The 12,188-nt window shown below is 48.6% G+C and overlaps 1 protein-coding gene across 1 annotated transcript in view; it reads right to left on the bottom strand.

Annotated features, from left to right (window-relative positions):
* Positions 1–12,188, bottom strand: part of ADCY9 (adenylate cyclase 9) — a 264,451-nt gene that overhangs the window by 71,147 nt on the left and 181,116 nt on the right. The window lies entirely within an intron of this gene.

The following is a 12,188-nucleotide window of genomic DNA, read 5'->3' on the forward strand; positions in this document are numbered from 1 at the left end:
TCATTGAACAAGGTGGGTGGTTTGCCCAGAGACAGGGGTGGGTGCATACTGGTACTCGGCCTAGAAGGTGCCCTTGTCGCACTCCCACAAATCATTTGTTATAAATGGAAACATCTCATAAAAAACAAAAAGACAAAGGTCAAGCTAGATATCAGGAGGCACTACTTCACGGTCAGGGCGGCTAGGAGCTGGAACCAACTTCCAAGGGAAGTGGTGCTTGCCCCTACCCTGGGGGTCTTCAAAAGGAGGCTAGACAGCCACCCAGCTGGGGTCATTTGACCTAAGCATCCTTTCCTGCCCATGGCAGAGGGTCAGACTAGATGATCTGTTTAGGTCCCTTCCGACTCTACAAACTATGAAACTATGAAATAGGATGAAGCATGTTCTCACAGTTGCCAGGAAGATGTTAGCAAGTCCTTTCGGATACTATCATGCCCAAGGATAAAAAAACATAGATAAATTATTGGTATATATTAATAGCTGCTTTAAAGAAAATGAGAGATATGTGTGACACAACTGTCTTTTTAAAAATTGATACAAATACTTCAGAATATGCTAATGCTGGTAAAATTATTTTCCACTTTGAGGACCAGTCATTTTATAATTGAAGTTGTCAGGAAAAGGTATTTGAGATACAGATGAAGAATTTAGCTTTACTTCCTAGACAGGATTTCTGAAAAACCTAATAGAGGAACAGGAAGCAGTGAGCTCTGGCAAACCAGAACTGATGAGCAAAGCAGCAGTTATTAGACGTACATGTGCATTGTCTTGTGTTATTTTTCTAGTGCCATATGGAAAAAGAAGCCTCAATTCTCATTCAGCAGAAGACAGAATATTCTGAGTTTAATCAAAAGAGATTCAGAGAAGAAAAAGTTCTCTTGTGTTAGCTCTGACATCTATAAAGCTTCTCATCTGCAAATATTTTCTTCTCCTCATAGGAGCAGCTGGATGAACTTGAGGTTTCATATGACATTTCAATGTTCTGAGGCTCCAAGACTGAGAGTAAGCTCATCTTTGCTTATTGCCCTGTGTAGCAGGGCACTAGGGTGCCTGCTACTGGTAACAGTAAAATGGGCTCAGCTGCCACTCACCAGGGCAGCACAGGTGGGGGTTGCTGAGGCAACCGATTGGGCCAGCTGACCAGAAGAGGGCAGGGCCCGGCCTTTATAAACAGAGAAGGCTGAGGCCAGAGTCAGTCCCCCTCTGGCAGCCTCAGAAGCAGGAGCTCTGCTGGCGTAAGCAGGGCGAGCAGAGCTCTGCGGGCCCAGTAAGGAAGCCAGATGGCTTAAGTGGTGTTGGCATGGTGATACAGGGTGGAGAGAACCCTGACAGGGATACAGATGAAGGATAGCCAGGTCGGCTTAGGTTTTATGTTATAGTCGAGGGGCTTTGTGTTTCTGTTTTGGCTGTGATTTAAGACCGGAGGACTGGGCGAGGCTGTAGGGGTGGAGGAGGCCTCAGGGGAGCTCCCCAGTAGCGTGGGGGGGGTCCTGGTGCTGGAGAGGGTGCTGTGTTTTGGGGTGTCCCGACCCCACCCCAGAGTGGGCAGCGTCGGGAGGCGCCCAGTGTAGGTGCAGGCGAAACGCCCCAGTGGGGTGTATGACCCGAGGAGGCGGGTCTGGGGGCTAGGTAAGGCCAAGGCCGCCTGAGCCCCAATTCAGAGAAGCCCAGTGGGCGTAAGACCCAGGAAAAGGGTCTGGGGCCAGGTAAGGCTGAGGCCGCCTGAGCCCCATTGTGAGAAGGCCCCGGTGCAGGCGGGGAGCGCGAGAAGCGCGAGCAAGGCCCTGGTGCGGGCGGGGAGCGCGAGAAGCGCAAGCAAGGCCCCGGTGCGGGCGGGGAGCGCGAGAAGCGCAAGCAAGGCCCCGGTGCGGGCGGGGAGCGCGAGAAGCGCAAGCAAGGCCCCGGTGCGGGCGGGGAGCGCGAGAAGCGCAAGCAAGGCCCCGGTGCGGGCGGGGAGCGCGAGAAGCGCAAGCAAGGCCCCGGTGCGGGCGGGGAGCGCGAGAAGCGCAAGCAAGGCCCCGGTGCGGGCGGGGAGCGCGAGAAGCGCAAGCAAGGCCCCGGTGCGGGCGGGGAGCGCGAGAAGCGCAAGCAAGGCCCCGGTGCGGGCGGGGAGCGCGAGAAGCGCAAGCAAGGCCCCGGTGCGGGCGGGGAGCGCGAGAAGCGCGAGCAAGGGCCCCGGTGCGGGCGGGGAGCGCGAGAAGCGCGAGCAAGGGCCCCAGAGCGGGCGGAGAGCGCGAGAAGTGCGAGGCACAGGCCCCGGCAGGGGCGAGAGCGCGGGGAGAAGCCAAGGAGAGGGCGGTAGTAGGACTTACGGGTAGCCCCTAATGCTAGAGTGCGCCGGGGCAACTGGACATCAAGGCACTGTATCAAGGCAGATAGAAAAGGCAGCCTCCCTGAAACATTTAAACATCAAAGATGTGGGGGGGCGAGATTGGTGAGGGTGCGTTGACACCGGCTTGACATGGTATCCAGGGGGCGCTAGGGGAGGTCACTGCACCCCTAAGGGTGCCCTGCCACCCCCTGGTGCTTATTATCAGCACTTCATCTACATACTCTCTAATCTGCAGCTTCAGAGCACATGATATTGCTTCAAGCTGCTACTCCAACTGCAACTACATCTCCTTCTGATCCCGTTCACTATTTACCAGGACTTTTTATTATTACCTTTGTAGTAGAGTAATAAATTTGCTAGGTGCTCTTCACACACAATCCCTGACTTAAAAATGTAATCCCTGAAAAGAATGACCCATTTGAAGCTGGGTGCTTCTTTATTATACATGCTAAGCATGAGGGTCTGATACATACGCTGGTAAAGGTGTCTTTAGTCATTTGTTAAGTACAATGACAAGTGGATGAAGATATCAAAAATACTATAAAGCTAGTTTCTGGCCATGTTATTTTCCTTTTGTGTTGTTTACTCCTCTATTGATGACAAGGATGCTCAAATGCAATGGCACAAGATAGCAGAAAGGAGATGTTTTCTTCTGAAATGCAGCTGCAGTTAATCCAAGAGATCTAGTCAATGGCATTGTACTAATTAAAGGGGTTGTTGGTTTTTTATTTTATTTTCCATGTTTGAACTAAAAAGGTCTTATTGTCAAACCCCAGTCCTAGGTTGACCCACGAATAAAGGTGATAATCGTATGCCATTACCTTGGCCCTTACCGGTACATTAAAAGTGTTATAGGATGCTCTGAGAAAATGCTAAGATCTAAACTGAGCCCTTCTGTAACTCAAGTGATTTTACTGAGTTCTCCATAAAGACCTGGACGTCATTTCAGTAGCTATGGGAGATTTCAAACACTCATGCCAAAGTCACATCACAAAGCAATATCATAGCACAATGCACAACAACATTGCCAAAGATTTTTTTTCTATATGAATTTAATGAGTTTTGTAGAGTGGCTGAACAGGCTTTCTTATTTCATGAAATCTTAATGTCAAAAATGACAGACATGACAATAGGACTTTAAGTGCCAAAGAAGCCGGAAGGGAGCACTTAAGTCATCCAGCACAAATAAATAACTCGGGCCTCAGTGTACCAAAGTAGGACCAAGTGGAATGGGGCATCAAGTTCAGATGATTCTAGAGTCATATGCACAGTTTGTTTCCCATGTGGCCTTGGAGAAATTGTCTGATGTAATCCCATATTGTTGCACAGATGATACCTTTACTTTCCATGGAGCAAACAGTACTGAAATGTGGGAGATTAAAAGGAAACAAATTTTTGAAGTTAAACAGAACTATGGGCAAAGAAGCAATGACAAAAGGATAAAAGAATTTGGAAAAAAATGAGCTTCAAGTAAACTGGACTAAGAAGGGTGCATTTTCCCTTCAGTGCTTTTCTCCAGGTCACTGCAACCAGAACTTCAAGACACAGAAGTACACAATAAGTGTTGTCATGACTGGTGCTTGAGAAAGTTAGTAGCATTTTAGAGCATCAGCAGTTGGAGCTATGAGAGTTTTTGTTGCTCTCGATGGAAAGAGGAATCCAATGGAGGGACTCCTTTAAAGTTTATCTCCCTAAAGCAGTGGTTGTCAACTAGGGAGGTACGCATTCCCCTAGGGGTACTTAAAAAGGTCCTAGAGGTACGCAAACCTAAGGTGCCCGATAAATATGTTGTGTGCGTGCGCAGGGGTGCAGCACAGAATGCAGGTGGCCTAGAAAGCACCTGGGTCTGACTGATAAGTGCGTTATGAGGGAAGGGTTGGGGCGGGAGTGCAGATCGAGGCCCCAGAAATGGGGGAGGGAGTGGGGCTAGGGCAAGGGCAGGGGCTGCCCACTCAGGGCAGGGTGCAGGAATGAGCCGCACAGGGGGTGGCTCCCGCTGCTGCGCACATCCCAAGAGGGCATGGGTGGTGTGCGCCTCCAGATCTGTGCAGGGCAGGGCAGGATGCTGCTGTGGGCTGGGGCCATGGCTATGCTGGGCTCTTTCTGGTGGGGCTGGGCCAGGCTGCGCTTGGGGCAAGCAGCAGCAGTGTTGGGAGGGTGCTATGGGAGGGGCTGCAGCCACTCCAAAATTTGCTGCAGCCCCTCAGATAGCCCCCTCCCAGCACCACCACCACCCACCCCCAGCGCAGCCCAGCCCAGCCCAGCCTGGGAACAACTGGGAACAAACCGGTGCCGGCCCCAGCCTGCAGATCCAGAGGCACATGCCCACGTGCCCTCCCAGGGGTGTGCGTAGTTACAGGAGCTGCCCGCCCCGGCTAGGCATCTCCTGCCCCAGCCCCACTCCCTCCCCCACCGCTGTGCCAGTCCACCCCGCATGCAGATCCGGGGACACTGTGGCAGGGCACTGTTGGTGCCTGCCACTTTAAGGGCTGAGCCAAGCAGCCAGCAAGCGCTTGATTGCGGGAGCCATTTTAGATCCCTGGTTACCTATATAAACAGAGCAGTTTGCTGTTGGCAGGCCAGGCAGTAACATCGCCTGGCAGCAAAGCTGTATGCAACATCCTGGAGATAAGGGCAGGAGCTGTAGGGGATGGTTTGGAGGCTCCTGGTCCTGGGCATGACATAAAACTGCACCCTGCCAGGAGTGGGTGACCTGGTGGGGCTCTCAGTGGTGCAGGAACCTCCAGGAAATACCAGGCCAGTTACCACCCCGATGAAAGGTGAGTAGGGCTGCCTTAACCCCAGCCCTCATCTTCAGGTGTGCTATTTGAACCATCTGATCCAGGGAAGGCCAGGTAAGCTTCAGGAAGTGCCTGAGCCTGCTGGGGTGAGTGACCCCGCGGGGCCAGGCACGCTTCATGAAGCACCTGAGTCAGAAATGGGGACCCCGATCCCTGAGTGCAGGCAGGAGACTTAGACCTAACCTGAGAGACCCAACTGGCCAATGCTGGGACCAGGAACCAGATAGGGGTCAAAAGGGCCAGGGGTCCACCACAAGGGATGCTCATATAAAGTGGAGAAGCTCGAGGTCCCAACTGGCCTGAGACGGGGCCAGGGCTTAAAGCGAAGCTGAAGGTCCCAGGGAAGGGGCCACAGCTAATGGTCAAAGGGGATAGTTGAGTTGACTGCCTGAGATGCCATCTGCAAGGCTTGGGCCACAGTGTAGGGGTGGAACAGAGCTGCGGATAGCCCCCCCCCCATATTGGGGTGTATAATGGGCAGCCTCCCGCCTAAATTAACACCTCAATTATGTTCCATCAAGGCATGGCAGGAGAGACAGGTGGGGCCATGCCCAAAGGCAGGCGGGCAAACTAGCACTGTGGCTAACCTGGGAGCCCCACTCTGCCACAGGCACAAGCCCCCATGCCCTCCTGGGGTGCATGCACTGGTGGGAGCTGCCACCCTCTCCCCATGCCCCCTGGACAAGCTGCTTATGGTTCCATCCCGCGCTCTACCCCAGCTCTGCAGCCCCAGCCCCACTCCCTCTCTCACCGCAGGGGTCTCGGTTTGCACCCCCCTCCCCCACCCATTAAAAACAAGGAAAAAAAATATAAAGGGATACCTGAGCTGGAACTTTGAAAGAGAAGGGGTACACTTGTTAAAAAAGGTTGAAAACTCCTGCTCTAAAGGAATTCAGTTTAAACTTTTCAAACTCCCCTATCTCTTATTAACTTTCCCTTCACACTCAGACACGGATAAAAAGAAGTTTATCTGACCAGGAACATGGAAGAAGTGAGAAACTACGTTTATAAAGCTAAATTTAAAACTCAGAGCAATAGTGTATTGTTTACCAAATACATAAACATAATCTTTGAGAAACGTTGAACATGTAACTTCTCTGGAAAAAAATAACATACCTTTATATAGGAACAAACAGCATATGTTGCAATAATGCACTGCAATATACCACTGTTTCACTTATAACACGGTGCATAGTAATGGGTTTTTTCACAGAAATGAAGGGGGTATGATTGTCAAGATACTACAAAGCTATTACATTGTGTAAAATGTACTGTCACCTCACTGAACAAACAATGATTATTTTTGCAATCAGAGCTGCTTGCATATATGTCTTGTTCACAGCAATGAGATTTCAAATGTGTTATTAAGAGCCAGAATTGGTATTTTTGCAATAGAGTGTAGACTAGTTATACCACACAGACAGGGTGCTTACTTATAACACTATGCAACATATATTGATAATCTCAGCAATTCATTCCTCCTGAGTTTATACCTATTTATTTCCAAAGTTCAGTTCTCTTTTTGTTATTCCAAACATAGGCTGTCCGTAAGCAAACAAACTAAAAGACACCCTGATTCTTTTGTTGACAACAGAAAAGTAATTCATACTTCTCTACTATTCAGATACAGATAAGAATCCTGCACAAACAACAATTTTACTGGAGACTACCAATATATTACGCCTGTGCGAAGCAGCTAATATTCGCAGATTCAGCCGATTCAGGGGACAGTGATTCCATTCAGTGATTTGAATCACTGTCCCAAATTAATTTAGCTGAATTGGATTTGGAGATTTGGCCACTGCCGAATCAGCCAAATCTCCAAATCGGCCCCATCCTCCACCTGTTCTCCCAGCCCTGCCAATGGCTGCCCCGCCCAGCCCCAGCTCCCAGTCCTTTAAAAAAGCCCAGCACTTACCAGCTGCTGCCAGGTGGGGGAGCGATCCCCGCTACTCCGTGCTGCATGGGGGGCTCTGCCACGAGCCCGCTCTCCCAGCGCCCCCATGGCTGCCCTGTCTGCCTCAGCTCCTGGCTCTTTAAAAAAGACCCGACTCACTGGCTCCTCCCAGGCGGGGGGGGGGAAATCCCTACGGCCCCCCCACTGCCCTGTACTGCATGGGGGGCTCTGCCACGAGCCCCCAGAAGCCCCAAGGCCACTACAGCAGCTGGTGAGTTTTGTTGTTTGTTGTTTGTTTGTTTTTTTTTAAGAGCCGGGAGCTGGGGCAGGTGGAGCAGCCATGCTGGGGCTGGGAGAGCAGGCAGGGGTCAGGCAGCGCATGGCAGAGCCACCCACACAGCGTGGGGCAGTGGGAATCGCCCCCCAACCTGGCAGCAGCCAGTGAGGTGGGGCTTTCTTTTTTTTTAAAGAGCTGGGGCCAGGCAGCAGGCAGGGTTGGAGGGCACTCAGGGAAGCTACGGGAGCAGGCAGGAGATGGGGTCTGGCATCCCATCTCCTACTTACCAGCACAGAGTCCAGGTCCAGCTCCCCGCGGAGAACTTCAAATCAATTTGGACCTTTTAACTGGTCTTCTGATTCAATTAGGATTTGGAGATTCGGCCACCAAATCAGGCCGAATTTCCTCCAAATCGAATCAGCACCTGAAGCTTTGCACGGCCCTACAATATATGTGTAATATAATGAAAGTTCTAGGCTTTTTTCTAATAATAATAGCTAAATTTTTAATTGAGAAATGTTGAAATGGATAAACTTTTATATTTGGTGGGCTTCAGCCAGTTTGTGAGTTCTATTGATCAGCATGGTTACATGAACTACACTGAGCAAGAAGGTTTCCTTGGCAACAAAAGATGGCCACTTAATATGATGATGCATTATTTAATGGAGGGAAGATTAATCTCTGACTGTGATGTTAAATCAGGGCTTCATTTTTGTTCCGAGTCAGACAAAAAGAATTATTCATTTTGGAAATTAATAAAATGAAGGAAGAAAGTTCTAAGAATATCAAAGCCTGTGATAAATCATCAAAAGCAAGAAAATATAATTTATCCTGCTTCTGCAACTTCAATTTTTTGTCTTTATATGTTTTAAACAAACAATTGAATATATGACTTTTTTTTTTTTTTTAAGAGAAAATCATGAAAAATAGAAATAAAGGTTGACGGAACTTCTATTGAGCATGGATGGCCTGGGAAAAACAAAAATTTGGATGAGGATGAATTGGAAAAGATGACAGACATTTATAAATAATTAAAGAAATAGACCCTTCCTAATGGTATGTATAAAATGAAAACAGACACAAGTCTTTTAAAACAGAAACTGGGAAGAAGTTAAATGGACAACAGAGATTGAGAGCCAATTTTACTTCACTTTATGCCTGAATGGTAATTTTTCAGCTGTGTGACATTTTTTGGTACTTACATGCAGTTTGCGATTGTTTTAACCATTCATTGTGGAAGCTTATGTGTCCACAGAAATCCAGAGCATATGTGGTAGGCTGTGCAATGGACAGACAGGGATGCTGCTATGCTATGTGCACATGTTGAGCATGCACAAGTCACATTATATCTGGCAAAAATCTATAACTGTTGGGTGTTAGAGGAGGTTTTTCACCACCAAGAGCTAAGTGGTTAGTTAAAGCACATGCCAGAAATGAGGAGACCCAGGCTTTAGGCCCCTCCCTCACTCAGAGGAGGTTCAAAACTGCATCTCTGTGACTTCTCTCAGTGCTCTTACTACCACATCACAGGTTATATGAGTTCCAATATATTCTTTACACTCCTTTTGAAGCTGGCAGATCTAGGATTTTGAAAATGGGGTATGTAGGAGCTGCAACCAAAGCTACAGAGGTGTCTGTAAACTCTTTGGCTCCTAGCCCACACCCCACAATGGGCAGGCACCTACAGCTGGGGGTTGAGTTCTCGAAGCAATTAAGAATTCCCCCTACCTCCCTTTTAGGACCCCCTCCACTCTGGCACTCAGAGGCACCTCCCCTCCTCCCCCCCCCATTCCCCATCTCCAGCAAGCTTTCCGAAGGCACAAACCCTGATAATTACACCTCTGAATGAAGGAAAGGGGGAATGAGATTCACTCATCACCACTGCTATCCCTGGCTGAACCTGGGGCTGTGGGGTGCCAGGTTCAGTTAAAGACAGTGATGACAGTAGGTGGGTTTCCCCCTCCCTTGTTAACTAGAAGCAGGTGCAGGAAGGGGGAACCCAACTGCTACTGGTGTCCCTGGCTAAGACTGGCACCTTGCACAGTTGTTCCCCAAATCCCTGGCTAGAGCAGGGCACGAGCGGCTTTGGGGCTCTCTGTGTCCCCAGTCAGCCGAGGGCAGTGGTGGCAGCAGGTGGGTCCCCCCTTCTTCTGCTCAGAAGTATAATTAGCCGGGTTTGATCCTGAGAGGGAAGGTGCCACTGAGAAACAGAAGGGAGGGAGTGCCAAGCGCAGGAGTGGGGGAATTCTTACCTGCTCAGAGGACTCAAGAGTCTCTACTGTAGTATGGTCTGAACTCAGTTCCTGTTTGGACACTGCAAGAGACCCAGGAGTCCAGAGTAGCAGGGAAATGGAGCCATCAGCATGTGAGCCACATACCAGGATACCCATGACACCACACTTCCCCCCTCTCCCCAAGATCTGCCCCTGGGCATCCAAAAGAGGGAGACATATGGGACCAGGAAGAAGAAAATATTCTAAGGGATACGTGGTTCAGTAAGCTGGGTGCTCCTGTTTTACAGTATAGGCCTAGGTTCTCCATCCCTTTCCCTCAATGGGACAAAAATTTCCACCCTGTGTTCCACCAATTTTATCTCGTGACTATGAAATGCAAAGTACAGTGGCCCAGCGTCTAAAGGTGGGCTGTAGAAAACCTAGGTAATTCCTAGCCTGAAGTGTGATGTGGGGTCAGAGAAATGTAGGTTCAAATCACAAATGGTGAGGGAATGAGTACCTAGAACCTGGCTCTCCATAACTAAACAAGTACTAGGGCTTAAAACATAGGCGTGCCAGTTTCATTCACCTAATTTATTTAGGAAGTATGCTCAGGTAAGCATGTATGTAACACTGTACCTGCCTCACGCTTATAGATGTGCAAGTATCGACAGCGTATGGGTAACAGAATTGCAAGCTATGTATAAGTGCCAAAAATGCCACTTACACAGCTGGAAAACTAATTTTTGGGTGCATAAAATGAAACAGAATATAATATAATTAATATAATAAAGTCATGCTCTAATCACCCCCAAAGCTAAGCCCGCAAACTGACTGGTGTTTTTGTATGTTATCACAACATAAACAGGAATAACATTAAAAAAGTTATCATCTTCTTAATGGTCCACCATAAAGCCTGTACATAATCAATCAGCAGAGGGTGCATGTGTGTGCATGTGAAGTCACGGACTGTTGCATTTAGAGCCTATACTTTCCACTTACACAGAACAAAAAAAGTATATTTGGGACAACAGGCAGCCAATCTTCCCAGGTACTATTTTCTACACTTTTAATAAATAGACAGTATCACAGGCCTCAATCTTACTGCCCTTAAAAATCTGCTACACAATTTTTGTAGCTCCAAGTTTGTGTTAAAATTTGGGTATAAATCCAAGAGATATTTGGTATGTAAATATATATGTATACACACTCGGTGGAAAATTTGGTAAATATATCTATCTATCTATCTATCTATCTATCTATCTATCTATCTATATACACACCCACACATACACATATATTTACTGGGTGTAAAACCCCTGTTCATGACAGTGGAGGGAAAGTGAAAAGCATGAATTTCAAAGATTTCATAGACAATCAGGCTGGAAGGGACCGTGGAGCATCACTGAATCCAGCCCCTTGCCCCAGGGGCCAGGAAGTTAGCAGGGATCATAAGATCCCAGCAAGATAAGCATCCAAATGTGTCTTGAAGGCATTCAAAGTGGGTGATTGAACTGACTCCAGCAGCAATCTATTCCAAACCTTGGGGGGCTCAGACAGTGAAGAAGTTCTTATGTCCAGCCTGAATTGGTCACGGTGGAGTTTGTGACTGTTCAAACTTGTCATCCCTTGGGGCGCCCTGGAGAACAGACATTTCCCCAGATCCTGATGAGCACCCCTGATAAACTTATAGGTGGCCATCAGATCGCCCCTGAGCCTCTGCTTTTCCAGGCTGAAGAGTCCCATAGCTCTCAGCCTCTCATCAGAAGGTCTGTTTTCCTGACCTCTGATTATGTGTGTGGCTCTCCTCTGTACTCTCTCAAGCTTCTCTACAACCTTTTTGAATTGTGGAGCTTAAAACCGGACGTAGTACTCCAACTGCGGCCTCCTGAGTACAACAGGAGAATGATGTCCAGGGATTTGCTTGAGAAGCATCTATGGATGCAAGCCAGCGTTTTGCTCACTTTACTAGCCCCAGCATCACACTGAAGGCTCATGTTCATCTTGTGGTCAATCATGACCCCCAAGTCCCTTTCATCTGTAGTGCTAACCAGCATAGCACTGCTGAGCCTATAAGCATGCTGCAGGTTTTTCCAATGTCTACATCACTGAAGAAGATGCTAAACAGTATAGGCCCTAGGACAGAGCCTTGAGGGACCCCACTGGTGACTGTGCACCAAGATGATTGGCTTCCATCAACCACCATCCTCAGGGTCCTACCATGGAGCCAATTCCCCAGCCAGCGGATCGTGGTGAGGTCGAGGACACAGTTAGCCAGTTTTGCCAAGAGGTGATCATGGGATACCAGATTGAACGCTTTTTTGAAATTAAGATGTATGACATCAATCTCCTCCCCCCTATCCAGATGATAGGTCACCTGGTGATTAAAGGAAATAAGATTGGTCAAGCAGGCCTACCTGCAACAAACCCGTGCTGGGTATCCCTCAGGATATTGCCATCAGCTAGCCTGTATAGGATGGCCTCTCTGATAATTTTTTCCAAGACTTTCTCCACGATAGAGGTCAGGCTGATGGGCCTGTAGTCTGCTGGATCTACTTTCCTCCCTTTTTTGAAGACAGTCACCACATTGGCCTTCTTCCAATCTTCAGACACTTCACCAGAGTGCCGGAGTTCTTGAAGATTCGTGCTAGGGGCTGAGCTATGATGC

This window comes from Gavialis gangeticus, unplaced genomic scaffold, assembly GCF_001723915.1.
Source record: "Gavialis gangeticus isolate Ggan-Ray unplaced genomic scaffold, GavGan_comp1, whole genome shotgun sequence".
Classification (NCBI taxonomy): Eukaryota; Metazoa; Chordata; order Crocodylia; family Gavialidae; genus Gavialis; species Gavialis gangeticus.